The sequence below is a fragment of the Podarcis raffonei genome, chromosome 9, assembly GCF_027172205.1.
Source record: "Podarcis raffonei isolate rPodRaf1 chromosome 9, rPodRaf1.pri, whole genome shotgun sequence".
In the NCBI taxonomy this organism is placed as follows: Eukaryota; Metazoa; Chordata; class Lepidosauria; order Squamata; family Lacertidae; genus Podarcis; species Podarcis raffonei.
In genome coordinates this window covers 16,022,086-16,040,203 of record NC_070610.1, presented here as the reverse complement: position 1 = coordinate 16,040,203, position 18,118 = coordinate 16,022,086, and positions in this window count along the sequence as shown.

Sequence of the window (18,118 nt, the reverse complement as noted above, 5' to 3'; positions counted from 1 at the left end):
CAGTCACCAGTCTGGCTGCCACATTCTGGATTAGTTGCAGTTTCCGGGTCACCTTCAAAGGTAGCCCCACGTAGAGCGCATTGCAGTATTCCAAGGAGGACATAACTAGAGCATGCACCACAGTCTGTTTGGTGACGAGAGGAAACTCCTAATTCTTCTGAACATCAAGGGCTATGAATGCTGTCCTAGAGAGCAAGGATGTTCATTATATTATTAGGAAATATCCAATTAAGGCATACTCACAGTAGACCCATTAAAATCAATGGAGTCACATTGAATACAACTTAGATTGAATATCATCCATTGAATTTATACTGAAGATTAGGCATGCAATTTATATTTGCAATTTTCTGTCTTTGGAACACAAACTAATTTTCAGGTGTAGATGGATGTCTTAGCAACAGTTTCCAAATCATTACAGCACCCCTGAATAAACAGCAGCCATTATGTACAATAGCAAGTTTCTCAAGTCTTTACATTTGAACCTAAAATGAGCACCAGAAACTTGGTCAGATTTTTTAATGTGATATCAAGCCTCTTCTCCCAACCACCGGGAAGATATTTTTTTAAAAATCCAAACTATGTATTCCAGCAGCAGCAACAACAACGACGACGACGACAACAGGTCTCTGTGAAGCAAAGTTTTTACCTTAGACTTTGAGTTCATCTCTCCTGATTTTTATAATACTGAAACATTTGCCATTTCCAGTGGATATTTTCTAGACTTTGTGTGGCTAAGCAAATCTGGAGGAAAGAAAATTGGTGAGGCAATTACTGAATATTGTTGAAGTTGAAAAAGAGAGGCTTTAATTGCACATTTTATCTGTTAAAATGCTCTACTGGATTGAATTAGATGGATGTTCAGAAGATCAGAACTTGCTACCCACCTGGGAGAGCTTACTATGAAATATTGCTTCACAAACCACACATGGATACAAGTTTTTAGATGTAGATACAACAAACATGGCATTTTTCCCCTTTCACAGGGGATTTGAGAAGCCAGGCACTCAGAAAACATGCTTTGCTTCACTGGTAAAAAATTATACAATTCATAGTCCTCTTAGCAACAAGAGTGTTTGAACTAAAAGCAATTTACTGTGGGGCTTTGTGACAAAAAGCTAGCACTGGCAATGTAGGAATTCTCCAGCTGGTATGATGCGTGACTGCAATAAATGGTCTTATAATAATTTTGTTAAGTGTTTTCATGACAATCCAGTGAAAACATTTTATGGATCCTATGAATTACATATGTGCAGAATGACTTTTGTTATATAGTCTATTTTATTGATATCCTGTCTTTCAAACTCAAGGGTGCCCCAAAGCATATTGCAATATCATCAAAACTATTCAAAACCACTGTTAGCAAATTTAAACTAAAATCAATTAGAAGCAGGATTTTAAAGGGGGAGGGGAGACAATGATCTTAAGTCAACTAAAAACAAAAATAAGAGCAAATAGGACAAGAGGACAAGAGCAGATAAAATCTATTAGCGATAAAAGTGCTATCCAACTCATCAAATGCTGACAGTCTCCAGGGAAGAAGCTGAGTTCGATTTTGCTCAGCAAAGAGTTCCACAATGACAGTGTAAGCACTAAAAAGTCCCTGCCTTATTTGCCCCTTTGCTTTTTAGTAGTTAGAGATCTCACAACTATTATTGATGGATGGATTATTTGAAATCTGTAACCTTTGTCACATGCCTCAAGACTCTCGAGAACAATGCCCAAACAACAAATTTTATCTTGAATTGCTCTATGCCAGGGATGTTCAATTGGTCAATTGTGATTCAAAAAAAGCTCAACAACAACAACTTTGGCTTGTCCCCCCTCCCCCCCCTCCATGGGTAGATCATGGCCAGGGTTTTTATACTGGGAGTAGATCGGAGTCTCTTAGAAGTTGGACATCCCTGCTCTATGCCATCTAGATGAAATGTGGTCTTCAAGGTTAAGAAGGAGTTAGATGTTGTTCTAAAGTGGACTTTCAGCCAGGCATCATCATCATCATCATAAATTATTTATACCCCACCCATCTGGCTGGCTTTCCCCAGCCACTCTGGGCGGCTTCCAACAAAATATTAAAATACAATAGACCATCAAACATTAAAAGCTTCCCTAAACAGGGCTGCCTTCAGATGTCTTGTAAAGTCTGGTGGTAATTGTTCTCTTTGACATCTGGTGGGAGGGCGTTCCACAGGGCAGGTGCCACTACCAAGAAGGCCCTCTGCCTGGTTCCCTCTAACTTGGCTTCTCACAGCAAGGAAACTGCCAGAAGGCCCTCAGCGCTAGACCTCAGTGTCTAGGCAGAACAATGGGGGTAGAGATTCTCCTTCAGTTATACTGGGTTGAGGCCATTTAGGGCTTTAAAGGTCAGCACCAACACTTTGAATTGTGCTCGGAAACGTACTGGGAGCCAATGTAGGTCTTTCACGACCGGTGTTATGTGGTATTGGCGGCCTCTCCCTGTCACCAGTCTCACTGCCACATTCTGGATTAGTTGTAGTTTCTGGGTCACCTTCAAAGGTAGCCCCACATAGAGCGCATTGCAGTAGTTCAAGTGAGAGATAACTAGAGCATGCATCACTCTGGCGAGATAGTCCGTGGGCAGATAGGGTCTCAGCCTGTGTACCAGATGGAGATGATTGATTGTAGTGAGCCATGCTTTGGTTTCCATCAGATGTTGACCGGTTTCAACACATAAGGTTAAGTAACTTATGCATTTAGGGGCACCAAGAATCTAACAAAGAAAAGTCGCTTGAATTTGCTCAACTTCTCTATTAAATGCTTGTATCCAAATTGGAATGCCAAACAATAACTGAGAAAGGACCTTGGCATTAGAAATATTTATTGCAGCAGGGAGCATCTGATTGTCTCTGAGGAAGAAAAATTAAGAATTGCAGATACCCAATCGATTTCTCAACTGGGATATTTAAATGACTGAACAAGGCTGCTCTTAGGTCCTCATAGACTGGGCAAACCAGTAAGTAGTGGGGAAAATCTTCAGGCATATTAAATCCACATTGGAAAACTCTCTCTTCATAAGAAATCCGGCAAGAGGGTCCATCAACTATTGTGTACTGTATGGAATGGAACCATGAGCTATAAAGGCTTTTCTCCATTTGACACCTGTGATGCTGATCACATACTGAGGGTGAGGATTCTGAAATGGTAGTCTGACATACCAAGCAGCAGATTTGGAAAGACATGCAGAAGTGTGATCAGCACAAAAAGGAAACTGTAAAATCGCATGCTGTCGTCGTCTTTCCATTTCAAAAGCACAGATATCCTCCTAAATATTGTAATGCACAATCCAGGCATATTCCTATCCACAATTAGCTTAAATACGCAATATCTGGTTCTAGCCATTTGTTTTTTTCCCCAAATATGCTGCCTGTTCAGGAAACTTATCCACAACCCCAAACATGAAATTCTTGCACTGGGAATATAATAAAATAGACATTTTGTAATGCCTATTTTCTTCCCCTGTCTGCAGCTCTATTTTCCCTTATCACCTTCTTTTCCTGTTCATGTTCACTTCACAATCCTTCACACACACACACACACACACACCATTATCTCTTCTCGTTGTTCATTCTTTCTTGGTCTTCTTTCTGAGAATTCTTGGGCACCAAGCAGCTGGGGAGAATCAGAATCTCACTTTGCTCTTCAACATCTTTCTTCCTTGCTGCCATCTCACCTTTGTGGGAAGAAACAAGGCATGAAATGTTTCTCGCAGAAATCACTTCTATTCTCCCGAGTGCTTCCGCCACTTCCTCAGTTCCCTCATCTGGTACAGAGAATTTTCTAGCTGCTGAACATTTAGTGCTTTCAGTTTTGCTTCCAGATGCCCAGATGTTATTAATTAAAGCAGAGGAAAAAGAGGGGAGAGAAATCCAAGCCATTGTTGTGTGAATGTTAATTAGCATCTAAAAATGAAAACTTCACCGTGAGGATTTAGCTTTCTGCACAAAGACATTCATTCTGCCTCTCTTACATTTTACTCTGACTCCTGATGTCCAGGTAGCTTCCGTTCTGGTCCTATCATTAGGTAGATTAAGACAGATGCTTCAGGCGACAGAGGCATGGGAGGCAGGAAGAAGCAAGCAAGGAGTTGAAGGGAACAGCTGTGTGCCATGCAATCTGCGCTGCAACCTGTTGCCCTCTAGGGACAGAAAAGGAATCCATCTGAGTGGATTTATACGTAGAATTTGGTGGTTTCGACTTGATCTAATGTTCCCTTGATCTAATGTTTACCCACATTGGGCAAAGATTTCCTGCATTGCAGGTGGTTGGGCTCAGTGTCGGATTTACGTATAAGCTAAACAAGCTATAAATTAGGGCTCCACTCTCTTGGCGCGTGCCCCCCATTAAAGGAAATAAACTGGATGTACATTTCCAAAATATAAGATAAAAAACAAATAAAATAAAACCTACATACAGCAACAGTGTTTTGTGTTGTGTAGGCTCCTATGATGTAAGTAATGGGCCCCGCCTGCTAGCCTGCTCCCTAAAATATCACTGGTTTGCTCATTTCTATATAAAGGGTGACTAAATTCTGCATGGACTGGCTGCATGGCAACATTTAGCATGCAGCTGCAGACTGCAGTGCAGCACAGTTGAATGTAGGTAAAACTGTTGTACCTGTTATCCAATATTAAAGAGTGCTTGTAGACTGATGATCAGGCAGCATAAGCGAATGAGCATATATTCAGCACAAAAAAGTGACTATTTGTTATTGACAAAGGACAGCTGGACATATAAAGGGCCCCATTACCTTCAGTAGCTTAGGGCCTCATCAAACCTAAATCTGGCCCTGGTTGGACTAGATGACCCTCATGGTCCCTTCTAACTGTGATTTGTGATTCTATGCACTACACACTGAGAACAGTGTGTGCTGCTTTAAACAGCCACGGCGTTCCCCAAATAGTCCTGGGAACCGAAGTTAGTTAAGGATGGTAAGAGCTGCTATTCCCATCACAGAGCTAATGGTCCCCTCAGGGTGGTTTAACAGTCAATCCCTCTTCCCAATGAATGCTGGGAATTGTAGTTCTATGGGGGGATGTTCCTCGAAAACTTTCCCTAAAATATTGAGTGGTTTTACTTCATTCCTGTAACAAGGCTTTTTCTGAAGTTTTTGTGGCTGGCAAAAGCTAACGAACAATATTATCCCACAGAGAGTGGTTGGTAAATACAAGGTTTAGGAAATTATATTAATTCTGGGCACAATTCAGCCCAAATTAAACACTTCTAACATCACCTTGCCAACAAAGGTCTGTATAGTTAAAGCTATGGTTTTCCCAGTAGTGATGTATGGAAGTTCGAAAGCACGTCAAAGTGCAAGTAGATAAATAGGTACCACTCCGGCGGGAAGGTGAACGGCGTTTCCGTGCGCTGCTCTAGTTCGCCAGTAGCAGCTAAGTCATGCTGGCCACATGACCCGGAAGCTGTACGCCGGCTCCCTTGGCCAATAAAGCGAGATGAGCGCCGCAACCCCAGAGTCGGTCATGACTGGACCTAATGGTCAGGGGTCCCTTTACCTTTACTTTATCTTGAAGAGCAAAAAAGAGGACAGCCCAGCTCGGGCTGGCAGCAGCCGCAGCATGCAGAGCAGACCAAGCCCGAACCCGAAAAACTCAGACATTTCCTTTCAAATGTAAAATCTGCCCAGATGGACGTTGGCCCCCCAGAAAGAGGACATGTCTGGGTTTTTTCAGAGGTATGGCAACCCTACAGTGTTATCAAAGCCACAGTAGCTAGTGGCCACACTGTTACTGTTTGTATGTTTGTTTGTTCCTGGAAGGGTTTACAATATTGTTAGTATCCAGAAATTTATCTGATTTCCTTGACATGGCACAACCCAAGATAGAGGAAAAAATTGTTAAAAATCCATCCAAATGGGTAACAAAACCAACATCCATTCAAAATCTTAAGACAAAATCCACCCACTGGTTGGCAATAGAAACATGTCTTCTCTGAGCTAGCCGAAGTTTGGAAAAACATTTTTTCTTACTTTCCTGCCCTTATGAATACACTTTCCACTGAATCTGTTTCTAACTTTGCTAAATATTTAGCAATGGTTTTCAATTTCTCCCATTTGCGTCTCTTGATCTATATTTCAACTCCAAATATCCTTCTACTTAGTTTAGAATCTCAGCAATCTTTTTTTCTCTGTTTTTTTTTTTTTGCAAAGGATTTCTTTTTATTTCATTCTCTGTTTCCTTTCTCTGCAGTGTCAGTCCTAATTTCTCAAGCTGTCAAGCAGAAAACTCATTCATACCTTTATGAGATGATGACGCATTGTGAAGACGCTGGCCTAACAATATATTCTGCATATCTGCTTGCATTCAAGCACACACACACAAAAGAGAGGGCTTATATTCCACTTTTATCCCATGCTTTATTAAGTTTTAAACTAGAAATGGCATCCCTGCATACATGTCAATGAGATCTGTGTAATGGAAGACAGTGGGGCACCGTGCTGAACTTGTGTGCTTAAATCTTCAGTGGGATAGTAATGAGATAAATGATGAATAGTTAGGAACATTCTTTGGATTTCCATAAATGAGTAAGTGCTTTCAAGAGTCTTATAAAGCGTGTTCTCCTTCAGGGAGAGCACGTGTTGCGGTGGGGTCTACTGAGCCACCCCCTTTGTTGCTGGGTAAGTTCTCCAAGATGGCCAGGGGGCATTGATTGGATTGCCGAGTTGCTGGGGGAAAAGTTATGTTGCAATTTTGGTGGGAGGGGTAAAAGGTTTAAATACTCTGCATGCAGCCTTCTACTTTCTCTTTTGCTGCGTGCAACGGATCACCTGGAGCACTTGGACCGTCTGGAGGACAGTGGAGCGATCTTCTCATTGTCTGGTTACATTTCTTTATTTTCCCCTTCTTTTTAGTCTTCTCTAGTCCCTTAATTAATTTAATTCCCCCCCTTTTTTCTGTTTGATTTCCCACCCCACCCCTTACCCTGCCCTTTGGGAAGATTCTCCCTGTAACTGTGAGCGCTGCCTGTGCATAATCCTCCTGGGCTTGCCTTTCCCAATAGGGAGAGAGCCCCCATTAGGGGCTTTCTTTTGCAAAAAGGTTTCCCCCATTTTCGCCTGTTTAATTGTGGGGCTAGCTAGGGCTGTTCCCAGCTTACCTGGAATCACTTTCATTTATAGTATCCCCATAGGTTGGCTTTATTTTGGGTGCGTGCAGTGCTGTTGGCCAAGTTTTAATCTAGCCTTGGGCGGGAGCACTATATTGAGTTCCTTTAATATTGCAATGAGACTATAAAAGGCAGAGAGCAGAAGCAGGGAGGCCTTCACGGCCTGCTCGGCCTGCACATATCATTCAAGCCTAGCCTGCTACAGTTAGCAGTACAGTAATTGTTAAGTCACTGTGACATGTGACTCTCTTTCTCTATAAGAATTTATCTGTTTGTTTGCAGGCTCACTTGTTGCTAATGTATATCTTAGGCAGACAGAGTGGAGCCAGAGGCTCTCTGTGCCTCCAATGAGCACTCTTTGTATGCTCTTTAACTATGCTGTTTCTGAACAAGTTTATTTTCTTCAACTTTGTTTTGCCCTGATAGTGGCGACTGCCGTTTTAGAGACGAGCCATTGTGGCTTAGTGGCTAGAGTGCAGGACTAGGACCTGGGAGACAGGGTTCATATCCCCCACTTAGCCATTGTTATAACAAAGCAAAACAAGCTGCTCCTTTTGGACTAATTTGTTGCTGGGTAGTTTGGCCCATTTGTGATATTGCTCCCAAAAAGAACTTTGGGTTTCTTGAGGGGGTGCTTCCCTCTAAAGGGCAAGCAGGGGTACCTGGACAGGCGGCGGGCTGCCTCAAGTTTGTTATCTCATTGGAAACATTTATGTCTGGCCTAGCAGGTGATCCTAGGGCTTGGCCCGCTTGGCCCTATAATTTGATGGCCTCTGGCAGCGTTTCTGGCCTGAATAGCGTCCCCATATGGTGCACAAAGCATTGGTTTCACCTGTTCCTCACATTGTTTAGGTTTTTCTTTTTGGAGTCTATGACAGGGCCTTTGCAGATGCCTCCAGAGCTTGCCTCTCCTGCAGAGGATGACTTGCTGATGCCCCAGGTGCCTTCTTCCAGAAGGAAGCGTCTTCAGAGGCAGAAAAAAGCGGAGCAGGGATGATGCTTACACCTCCTTGCAGGTAAATCATCCCTGGGCTCTGATGATGATTCAGACATCACCTTGGACCTCTCCAGGGGTCAGGGTGAGGCTGTTCCGGGTCTTTAGGGATCATCCTGGATAGCTCAGCTGGTCAGCGTATGGTGCCGGTAATGCCTAGGTTGCAGGATTGGTCCTGGTTTGGGACAGCTGCATGCTCCCTCATCACTCTACCCGGACACTGAGGTCCAGCGCCGAGGGCCTTTCTGGTGGTTCCCTCACTGTGAGAAGCCAAGTTACAGGGAACCAGGTGGAGAGCCTTCTCGGAAGTGGCACCCGCCATGTGGTACACCCTCCCACCAGATGTCTACTACCAGACTTTTAGAAGACATCTAAGGCAGCCCTGTTTAGGGAAGCTTTTAATGTTTGATGCATTACTGTATTTTAATATATATTTTTTTGGACGCTGCCCAGAGTGGCTGGGGAAGCCCAGCCAAATAGGCGGGGTACAAATAGATTATTATTATTATTATTATTATTATTATTATTATTATTATTATTATTATATTGTGGGAGAGTGGACTAGATGATCCTTGGAGTCCCTTCCAACCCCACTATTCTATAAGTGGTAATTCACTATGATGGGAATGTTAGACGCAGGGCTGCCATCATCCCCTCAGCTCACTAGGATCCCAGGGACGGGGACATGTGGACCACTTGCGCAGCTCCACATTTCAAATGGAAATTCCCTGAGCAATAGAACCTGAAGCTGGTATGCAGGAAGCTGGCCCGGTGGCAGCTTTGTTGGGACTTCTTTAGGGTTTCTGGCCAGCGTTGGCCCTGTAAATTTACACATCATGGTGGCAACACGAGGCAGGGCATCTTGCCCAAGCGGGAGCCGGCAAGCAATAACTCAATACCTCTTGCCCATATTTCCATAAAAATATCTCCCTTGAAAGCCTGGCTAAAAGGTTATCTAGATGGGTCAGTGGCTTTGTGCTTGTGGGAAGGATTTTTCCCAATGTTTGGGATTCCTCTGGCTTTTCAGCCAGTGGCTCGGAATACAGCAACTCAAAAGCCAGTTAGAGAGCTACCTGTGGTAGCCTGAAAGAAGGTTAGGAAGCAGCTTGCATTGGGACGTATGGTGGGATCCCCTTGACTCTCCTTCTATTCCCGATTTTCATTTATCCCCATTGGGGATCGTCCCTAAGAAAGCCCCATATAATTCCATCTGATCCATATTTATCGCATCCCAAAGGCACCTCAGTGAATGATGCTATCTCTCCGGAATTGTTCCGTGAAATATGCATCTTTGGATCAGGCAGTTGAGCTTACCAACAAATTGGAGGAGGTGCCTTGTTGGCATTATGCGATATTGAATCGGCTGTTAGGCTGCTGCCGGTTCACCCTCAAGATTTTAAGTAGTTAGGCTTTAATTGGATGGTCCTTATATTGATAAGGCGATGCCGGTGGGTTGCTCAATAGGCTGTGCAGCACTTGAGTCCTTTAGCGCCTTTCTGGATTGAACATTGCGAGTCAAGACTCGTTTAACTGGGGGTATCGTTATGTGGATTATTTTACTGGCTGGTTCATGTGACACCAGCCACTGCTTAGGCTAACTGGATGCCCCTTTATTCCCTGAGGAGCTGGGTGTTCTGTTGGCAGTGGAGGACAGTGGCTCCTACTGCCCCTTTTAACGTATTTGGGGGCTAGCTGGATACCATTGCTCAAACATCTGCTTGCCTGTGGAAAAGCTGTTTGCCTTGAAGGACGTTATTCTTGTAATACTTCCTCTGAAGCAAGTGTTGCTTTGTCAGATCCTATCGTTCCTAGGTCAGTTAAATTTTGCATGCAGGGTGGTTGCTCCCGGCTGCCCCTTCCATTCCCGCTTGGCCAGGTGGTCTCATGGCCCGGGGTCCCTTCATCATCATGTACAGTGGCCTTGAGCCTGGCAGGGCAAGGCAATCACATGTGACCTAACTTTTCTCGAGTTTTCCCCATTGTAGTGTCAGCGCACATCTGGACTGAGGAGTTTAGGGACCGTCGGGTCTGTCTTGGTCTGATAACCAAGCAGTGTGAGAGTCCTGGCAAAACGGTCCTCGTGCTCTGGCAGAGTCTTCGCACTGCTTAAGGTTTAATATTGCGTTTCTGCTCTCTTTATTTTGGGATCGTCTAATGTTTTCGCTGTCGCTCTATCCCGTTTTTTCAGTTGGAGAGCTTCAGATCCTGGGCTCTGGACGCCCAGCTATAGCCGGATTTTTCCGGAGCTCCTGTGGCACTTGGCAACAATTAATAATTATGAGGAGTAGTAGCTTACGTTTCCCCATCCGCTTTCAGGTCTTATGAGAAGGCCTGGACTGATTTCTTAAAATTTAGTTGGCAGTCCTTGGCCATTCAGAGGAACCTGCCCCCATCTTCTGAGCAGGACCTGCAGTAATTCGCCCACCTGCTGCAGATCGGATACACTGTTAAAACTATCAGAATTCAGTCCGCTGCAATGTCTGCTAGAGTAAAGCTTTAATTTTTCAGAGACCCTTCTAAAAGTGTGTCGTGCGCAGGGTCTTGGAAGGTTGGAATAGGCTCCAACCTTCACAGGACAGCAGGCAGGAAGCCGGTCAATCTTTGACCTATGCAGTATCCGCAACAAGTTAAGACTTGTCGGCTGGTTCAAGATCAAGACGAGACTTCTTTCAGTATTCCATTGTAATTTTGGTGTACTGAGGGTTGGGGAAATTGTGTTGGAGCCAGCACGGGGCTGAGAGTTTGGAGGCTTATTGCCTCAGGACTTTTTCTTATCTGCGTTGGAGCTTGTCATAAGTGTCTGGAGCTCTAAGTCAGACCTAGTGAGCAGGTTTGCCACCATCAGGCTTCCAGTCACAGGTGAGGTGGGCCCTTGCCCTGTTATTGGATACCGGAAATATTTGGCTTTTCGTTCCCTTGGGGGCTGGCTCGATCTTAGTGCACAGAAATGGGTTCCGGTTCGACAGGCATCTAATTGCTCACGTCGTGCGCCAGTTATTGCAGCCTGCGGCTTGCCTACCGCTGAACACGCCTCATTCAGCCCGGTTAAGGATTTGAGGAAATTCTTAGCAGTGAGGCCCTCTGGGGGGGGGATCCACTGTTCATTCATGAAAATGGTCGTCCCTTGGCACGGCATTAGTTTTCCAAGGTAATGCGTAAGGTTATTTCTGCTTGTGGGGTCCCGGCTTATGGTTTTGCACCCCATTCCTTTCGCATTGGTGCTGCTACAACAGCAGCCCATTGGGGGTTGTCGGCCCACAGGATTAAGGACTTGGGCCGGTGGAAGTCTGATGCGTTCAAGGGTTACGTGCGGAAGAGATGTTGAATTATTGTATTGATGTGTGCTTGTTCTCCACCCTGTAGGTCTCGCTCCAGTCCGTATCTGGATTGTGGGGCACAGCATCGTTCACTGGGCTGGCATCAGAGCGAGGCAGTCTGGAAGGGGACCGGATCTTGGCTTCCCACAGCATGTACAGGTGTCGTGGATATCCAGACGGGGAATGCGGTGGAGTGAATTCATCCCACTAATTAAGCGGAGGGTGCTTTCACATGGTCCCCCTTTGGCAATTGTGGTGCAGTTGGGGGAGAATGATATAGCAAAGGTTGATTGCTATACTTTGCGCTCCACAATTCAAAGAGACTTGGGGGAGTTGGTGACCTTAATACCTACCGTTAAAATATTTTGGTCACAATTGCTGCAAAGGAGCAATTGGCAGGGCATTTCTCAACCCAAGGCTGCTGAAAGGGCCAGGAAGCGAATTAATTTCGCAGTGAGCAAAAGGGTAACGGAATTGGGTGGGTTGGTGATTTACAACCCAGATATTACCTTCAAGGCTCTGGCCCTTTACCGCAATGATGGGGTACATCTTTCCGAGCTGGGGAATGATGTCTGGTTGGATGCGGTAATTGAAGGGTTGAAGAATGGGTTGGGATTGTGAGTGGTTGGCGGCGAGCATAAAGGGCTCGATTGGCGGTTAGGCATTGGTTATAAATCTGGTGGAGGAGGGGTTAGGATAGGCTGGGCCTGCCCCTCCATGGTTGCTGCGGAAAGGGAATTCCGTTAAAGGAATCCTGGGGCTTGCCATCTTTTCGTCCAATCCCTGGAATGGGACTAGGGCCGGCAAGCCTTCGGGGAGCAGGCGGGTGAGAGTTGAGGGTCTGTGTCTCAGCTCCAATTCTTCCCCGACTTGCTTTCCCCCGCACTGTCTTTCGGTGGTGCCCGGAAGTCAGTTCTGTCCCCAGGCGGGGGGACAGATAGTCTTAACCAATGCCTAAACAACCACTCACAGTTTGTATTTTAATAAAGTTGTGGCCAAAATCATGCCAAAAATCTTAAACAAAAAATTACGTGTCCGTTGTGAGTTATTTTGGGGGGTGGATTGGGGACCTCAACACGCAAAGCGTGTTCTCCTTCAGGGAGAGCACGTGTTGCGGTGGGGTCTACTGAGCCACCCCCTTTGTTGCTGGGTAAGTTCTCCAAGATGGCCAGGGGGCATTGATTGGATTGCCGAGTTGCTGGGGGAAAAGTTATGTTGCAATTTTGGTGGGAGGGGTAAAAGGTTTAAATACTCTGCATGCAGCCTTCTACTTTCTCTTTTGCTGCGTGCAACGGATCACCCGCCCACCCGCCCTAGAATAAGGGGTTGTTGCGTTGACCTTGCTATGCCTGTCATGGGGTTGTCTGCCTTTGAGCAGGGGCCTGGTAGGAATTTTTCCACCTGGCAAATTGGCTGGCTGGGTGGTTTTTGCCTACTGCGTAGCAAATCGTCACAACTTGTAAGGTTGTGGTTAGGCATTGGTTATAAATCTGGTGGAGGAGGGGTTAGGATAGGCTGGGCCTGCCCCTCCATGGTTGCTGCGGAAAGGGAATTCCGTTAAAGGAATCCTGGGGCTTGCCATCTTTTCGTCCAATCCCTGGAATGGGACTAGGGCCGGCAAGCCTTCGGGGAGCAGGCGGGTGAGAGTTGAGGGTCTGTGTCTCAGCTCCAATTCTTCCCCGACTTGCTTTCCCCCGCACTGTCTTTCGGTGGTGCCCGGAAGTCAGTTCTGTCCCCAGGCGGGGGGACAGATAGTCTTAACTAATGCCTAAACAACCACTCACAGTTTGTATTTTAATAAAGTTGTGGCCAAAATCATGCCAAAAATCTTAAACAAAAAATTACGTGTCCGTTGTGAGTTATTTTGGGGGGTGGATTGGGGACCTCAACACGCAAAAGGGTAGCCACTTGACTCGCTGAGGTGCAAAATGCCTTTATCTGTTGCAGTGACATGGAAACAAGAGAAGGACAACAGACACATCAGCTCCAATCTTCAGAGCACCCTAGATTAAAAGCAAGAGAATGTGCCAGAAGAAACAAGGGAGAAAGCTGATTTGAAACATGTATCGAGTTAACTGCTTATGTTATCACAGAGTGTTGTCTTTGGCAATTTATCGAAGTAGTTCTTGGCACACTGGTATCAAGGGAAGAAGGCAAAATTCAAGCCCATCCCTTTCCTTGTCATTATTGGCAGTGGTGTTTATGAATATGTAATATACTCTCTCTGGTCTCTGATGCACCAGAGCCCTGAAGTCATCTATACCACTTCTTCCCCAGAACGCATCTATTATGTTTACATGCCTCTTAAATCAAGCAAATGCAGAGTGGAAAAACTCTTAGTTCCTTTCAGTCGCTATATCACACAAGGCTTCCTTACCCCTATCGGCTGTGAACATGTGAAGGAATAAAATAATTAGGTTACGACTTTAGGATGACAATTATAATTGACTTGAAAGGGGAACAGGCCTGGATTTATCATCATCCTCCTCATCATCAAATGAAAAGTAAACTGAATGTAAAGAAACAGGCAAAGTAAACTAGGTCGACAGAGCCGGAGAATTTTTATCCTCTAAATCAGGGCACCGACTCACCTTGCCTTAATTCTCAAAGGCCTCATTATTTTCTTCACAAGTTAACAAAAAGCAGCCGCATAAATCATAAGCAGAACTCCAGGTTGCATCATTACAAATGTTTGCTGACACTCCTAACTAGGATTTTAGGAAGAAACATAGGCAAACAGGCCGCGATTTGCTATAGCTTTAGGGGACAAAAAAATAAATCTGTTCATCATTACTTTGTTGATTCGCATGAGGTAGCAAACACCCATCCCAAAGAATTCATTTATCATCTACAGCAGGCCCTGCTTTCAAAATGGAAGCTGCTAATCCCTGCTGGGCACATAGCGCCTACAGAAATTATGGTCTCTTTCTGCCTTCCCCAGCTTTGTGTGTCATGTGTCATGAGTTTGAGTGCTGACCCCACTGTGCAACATGACTGGATCCGTGGCAGAGAAGCACAGAACCCTTTCTTCTGAGAAATTCACCTGGTTTGGGCTTCTTTCCAAATTCTCAGAAATTTTACCTAAAGAGGACCCTCTAAATTCACACTGAGGTTATGCACATACTCCTGTTTCCCTGCATCCATCACAGACTTTGGAAGTGGCATTCCGAACTCATAATATTATCTCCAATTCATATCTATCATGTATCTATCCTGTAGTTTCTTACAAAATACTGCCTTTTGCTGCCTTTTTTACCTTCGCCAACTTTGGTCTGAGTGGAGAAAAAGAGCAGCCTAGCTGTGTTTCAAGCTTCTAATGTGTACATCACCTGAGTTTTCTTTCTAGCATCCTCTAAATTCAGACTGAGTTTTGCATCTAGATAAAAACCCGAGGTCAGCCATGGGCTGTGCAGAGGCCCTCCCTTCATCCCCAGAAACTGTGCTATAATCTTACTGAAATTCCTTGGACTTCTGTGAGAGTCCTCTGGTGTTTCACCCAGCAGAGTGTTGTGCTCAACTTTTTAAAGAACCAGCCCCCAGAGCAGGCTGTGTGAAAGAAATGGGCAGAACGGTTACACTTTTCTCACAGAGGCTTTTCCTGTGCCTGCAAAATCTCTCCAGGGAGCTGAACAATCATGAACCCAAATGGAGCAGGAACAAGAGCTGTAACTACACTCTACATTTTCTAGTCTGCCCCCCACCTCCGGTAAGTTGAATATAAAAAAAGAAACCTAGTGTATGCTGCTGTTCTCAAATATCCAACATAGTCACTCTGCAAATTTTCAAACTGTGCTAGAGGAAGCTCTCATTTGTGACATCTGCAGAGGGCCATCCAACAGATTTTTTCTTGGGTTGGGGATGACAATGTAAGCACTCCAAATCAATAAATGAGTCAGTGATGGTAAGGCCCAGGAAGTCATGACCTCTGAGAAACTTGCTTTTCAGGTCTACTGGTTGCTGTGCTGTTCATCTATTGGTGGAGTCAGCAGCCAGACATTGCCTTTCCACTCAATTTGAGAGTGTTTTAACTGAAAACCTAAAAGTTGGGATCCATGTTTCTACATATATCAAATTTTCTGTACGTTCCTGTTTAAATGAGCTTGTCTCCTCTTCTTCTAGTTCATGAGTTAACCCAGGGGCCCTCAAAGTGTAATCATTCAACTTCATTGAGGTGGTCTGTGGCATGTTTTTGAAAAAAAAAATATATTATTTTTTACAGAAGCTAGCGCAGCCCACTACAACTGCTAAATGGAGAAAGATTATTCAGTGGTCTGCCAAGACCTTCACCAATTTTCAAGTGGTCCATGGAGGGAAGGTGAGTTTGGGAAAAATAAAGGTGGTCACCTATTTGCTGATGTGTGACCTTGGTAGCTACTGAATTTGCAGGTAGATTGGCCCAAAACGGCCCATGACAGAATCTTATCTTTCAAGGCTACAATGTCTTTTCTGGGCCTTTTCTTCTACCACTGCCATTACACCCAGCCATTTCACTATTTGACCAGAAACAAAGAAGGGGGACAGGGTCCTTTCCTGTAACTTCCTATTGATCTTTCCAGTTTGTAGTCTCCACAAGTATAACACAAATAAATTCTGTAAATACATGAGTAAGAATGAGGCTATGATTATCTTGAATAGCACTGGATAGGAATTGGACTGGATTTAGGCTACAGTTAATATTGAAACAGTTAATGAATGCTTGCATTGCTGAAGTTAAAACTAATCCTACAAATTCCATTCTATAGTAGAGAATCATGACTAATTAGTATTAGTTATATTTTCAGCAATGCATTCCATTCCTTCTCTGCTCCATCATGCCAAGTTTTATTTACATTTTGAGTTGTACTTTTATACTGCCTACCGTGCTCCCCTGAGAGATACCACCCAGTAGAGACTCTGGCTCGAATGAAATGGCATGAGATCCATAAATATAATGAAAACAAAACAGATTCGACTACATCATGATGCCAATGGAGATTTTTAAAAAGAGCAAAGTGATGACATTTCAGAACAGATTAGTCAACTTTTGGGGGTGGGGCGAAAATAGTGAAAGAGACAGGCAATTTTTAACAATTGAAATAGTTAAGCAAGATTCAGGGCATATTTTTGGCTTAGTCCTAATTCCAATTCACCTTCTTGAATGGTTGAGGTGTTCAACCTACTCTCGAACTGCCCATGATTTTCAGTGTGTCGTCGCCCAGTTTCATTCATGATCATGATTCAGCAAAAGTCTGTTGAATCTATTGAGGTGCACAGTTTACACCCATCCACACCAAGAGGCCAGTCTTGTATAACATGATTTAGCTAACCTATTTGTACCTCTAATACTCTCCACAGAGGCTGATGGGAGGGGTGGGGGTGAAAGCCACTTCCGACGTAGAAGGAGGTGGGGTTGCGGGCTTCACCCTCCCACCATGCGCGCAGGGGCTGGCTCTCAGCCTCCGCCAGGAAGCTTTTGGTACATTTGGTGGCGTGTAGAGTGGCAGCTCTGGGGGTTGGGTCATTGACCACCCCAACATTCAGTTCAGCTAAGTGGCCCTCTACCGAGAGGATGGCATACATCTTTCCGATGTGGGAAACGATGTGTGGTTGGCGGATATGATGGCTGGGATTAGGGATTGGTTGCAGGTTTGAGGGTATTGGCGGCGAGCTTTTGCTCGAGTGGAGGTGAGGCATTGGTATTGGTATTGTTATGTAGATGGAAGGGGGGAGGAAGCGCCATCACCTCCCCCACATATTGAAGGGTAGTCCAATAAAGGATTCCGGGGGGCGTGGCCCTGTCCGAAGCCTATGGAGGTGAGGGCCTAAGGCACGCCCCCCGAGCGGTGACCCTGGGGGAGTTCCTAGTTGATGTGCATCAGCAGGACTCCCCCTACGGGTGGTTAACCCTTCCCGGACTTCAAGCGAACAGGCTGATGCCGGATAGTCGGTTAGGACCAATGTCTAAGCCAATACTGCTCATCAACTGTAACCAATAAAGTTGTGGCCATATTTAGCCCATTAACCTTAAATATCTGTGTCATGTGTCTTTATTTCCACAGGGGGTAGGCGGGAACTCGCCACGCAAACCCATAGCCAGGAGCAAAATCTCTGCTTGTTTAAGCGCATCAGCCCTTTTATGACATCTCACAACTTGTCATCCAGTGCTGTCTGTGAAATTGCCAACTGGTTCTGACTGTGATGAGAGGTTAAGTGGCATTGTAAACGAGTGGGACGTCGAGCTAGTAGAGTCCTCACCTTTGACATGTCCATCATCCAGCACATCTCTGCATACTAAGCGCCTGCTGAGAATGCCATGAATGGCAGGGTACCTTGGTTTTCCACAAATGCTGTCATTTATTTTTATTTTATTTAAAAAAAATGACAAGACTGGTTATGCAGAGGCAGTTAACATTTCAATTGCTGTGTTAAAAGAGAAATTCGTAGAGCCCTTTCCCCCAGATTAATGCTTTCAGCAGAAACACTTTGCGTTATCTAATGTCCTGTGGTGATGATAAATCAGTTTAACACAGTTTCAATAACAGCCTTCATTCAAACTGTTCCAAAGTTCAGTGGACATGACAGAAATTGTCATTAGTTCCAAAACTGTGGCCTACATACCCAGCATCAAGTCTCTGGTACAGCATGACACCATTATGCTATAGTATGTTATTAGCAACCCTTATGATGC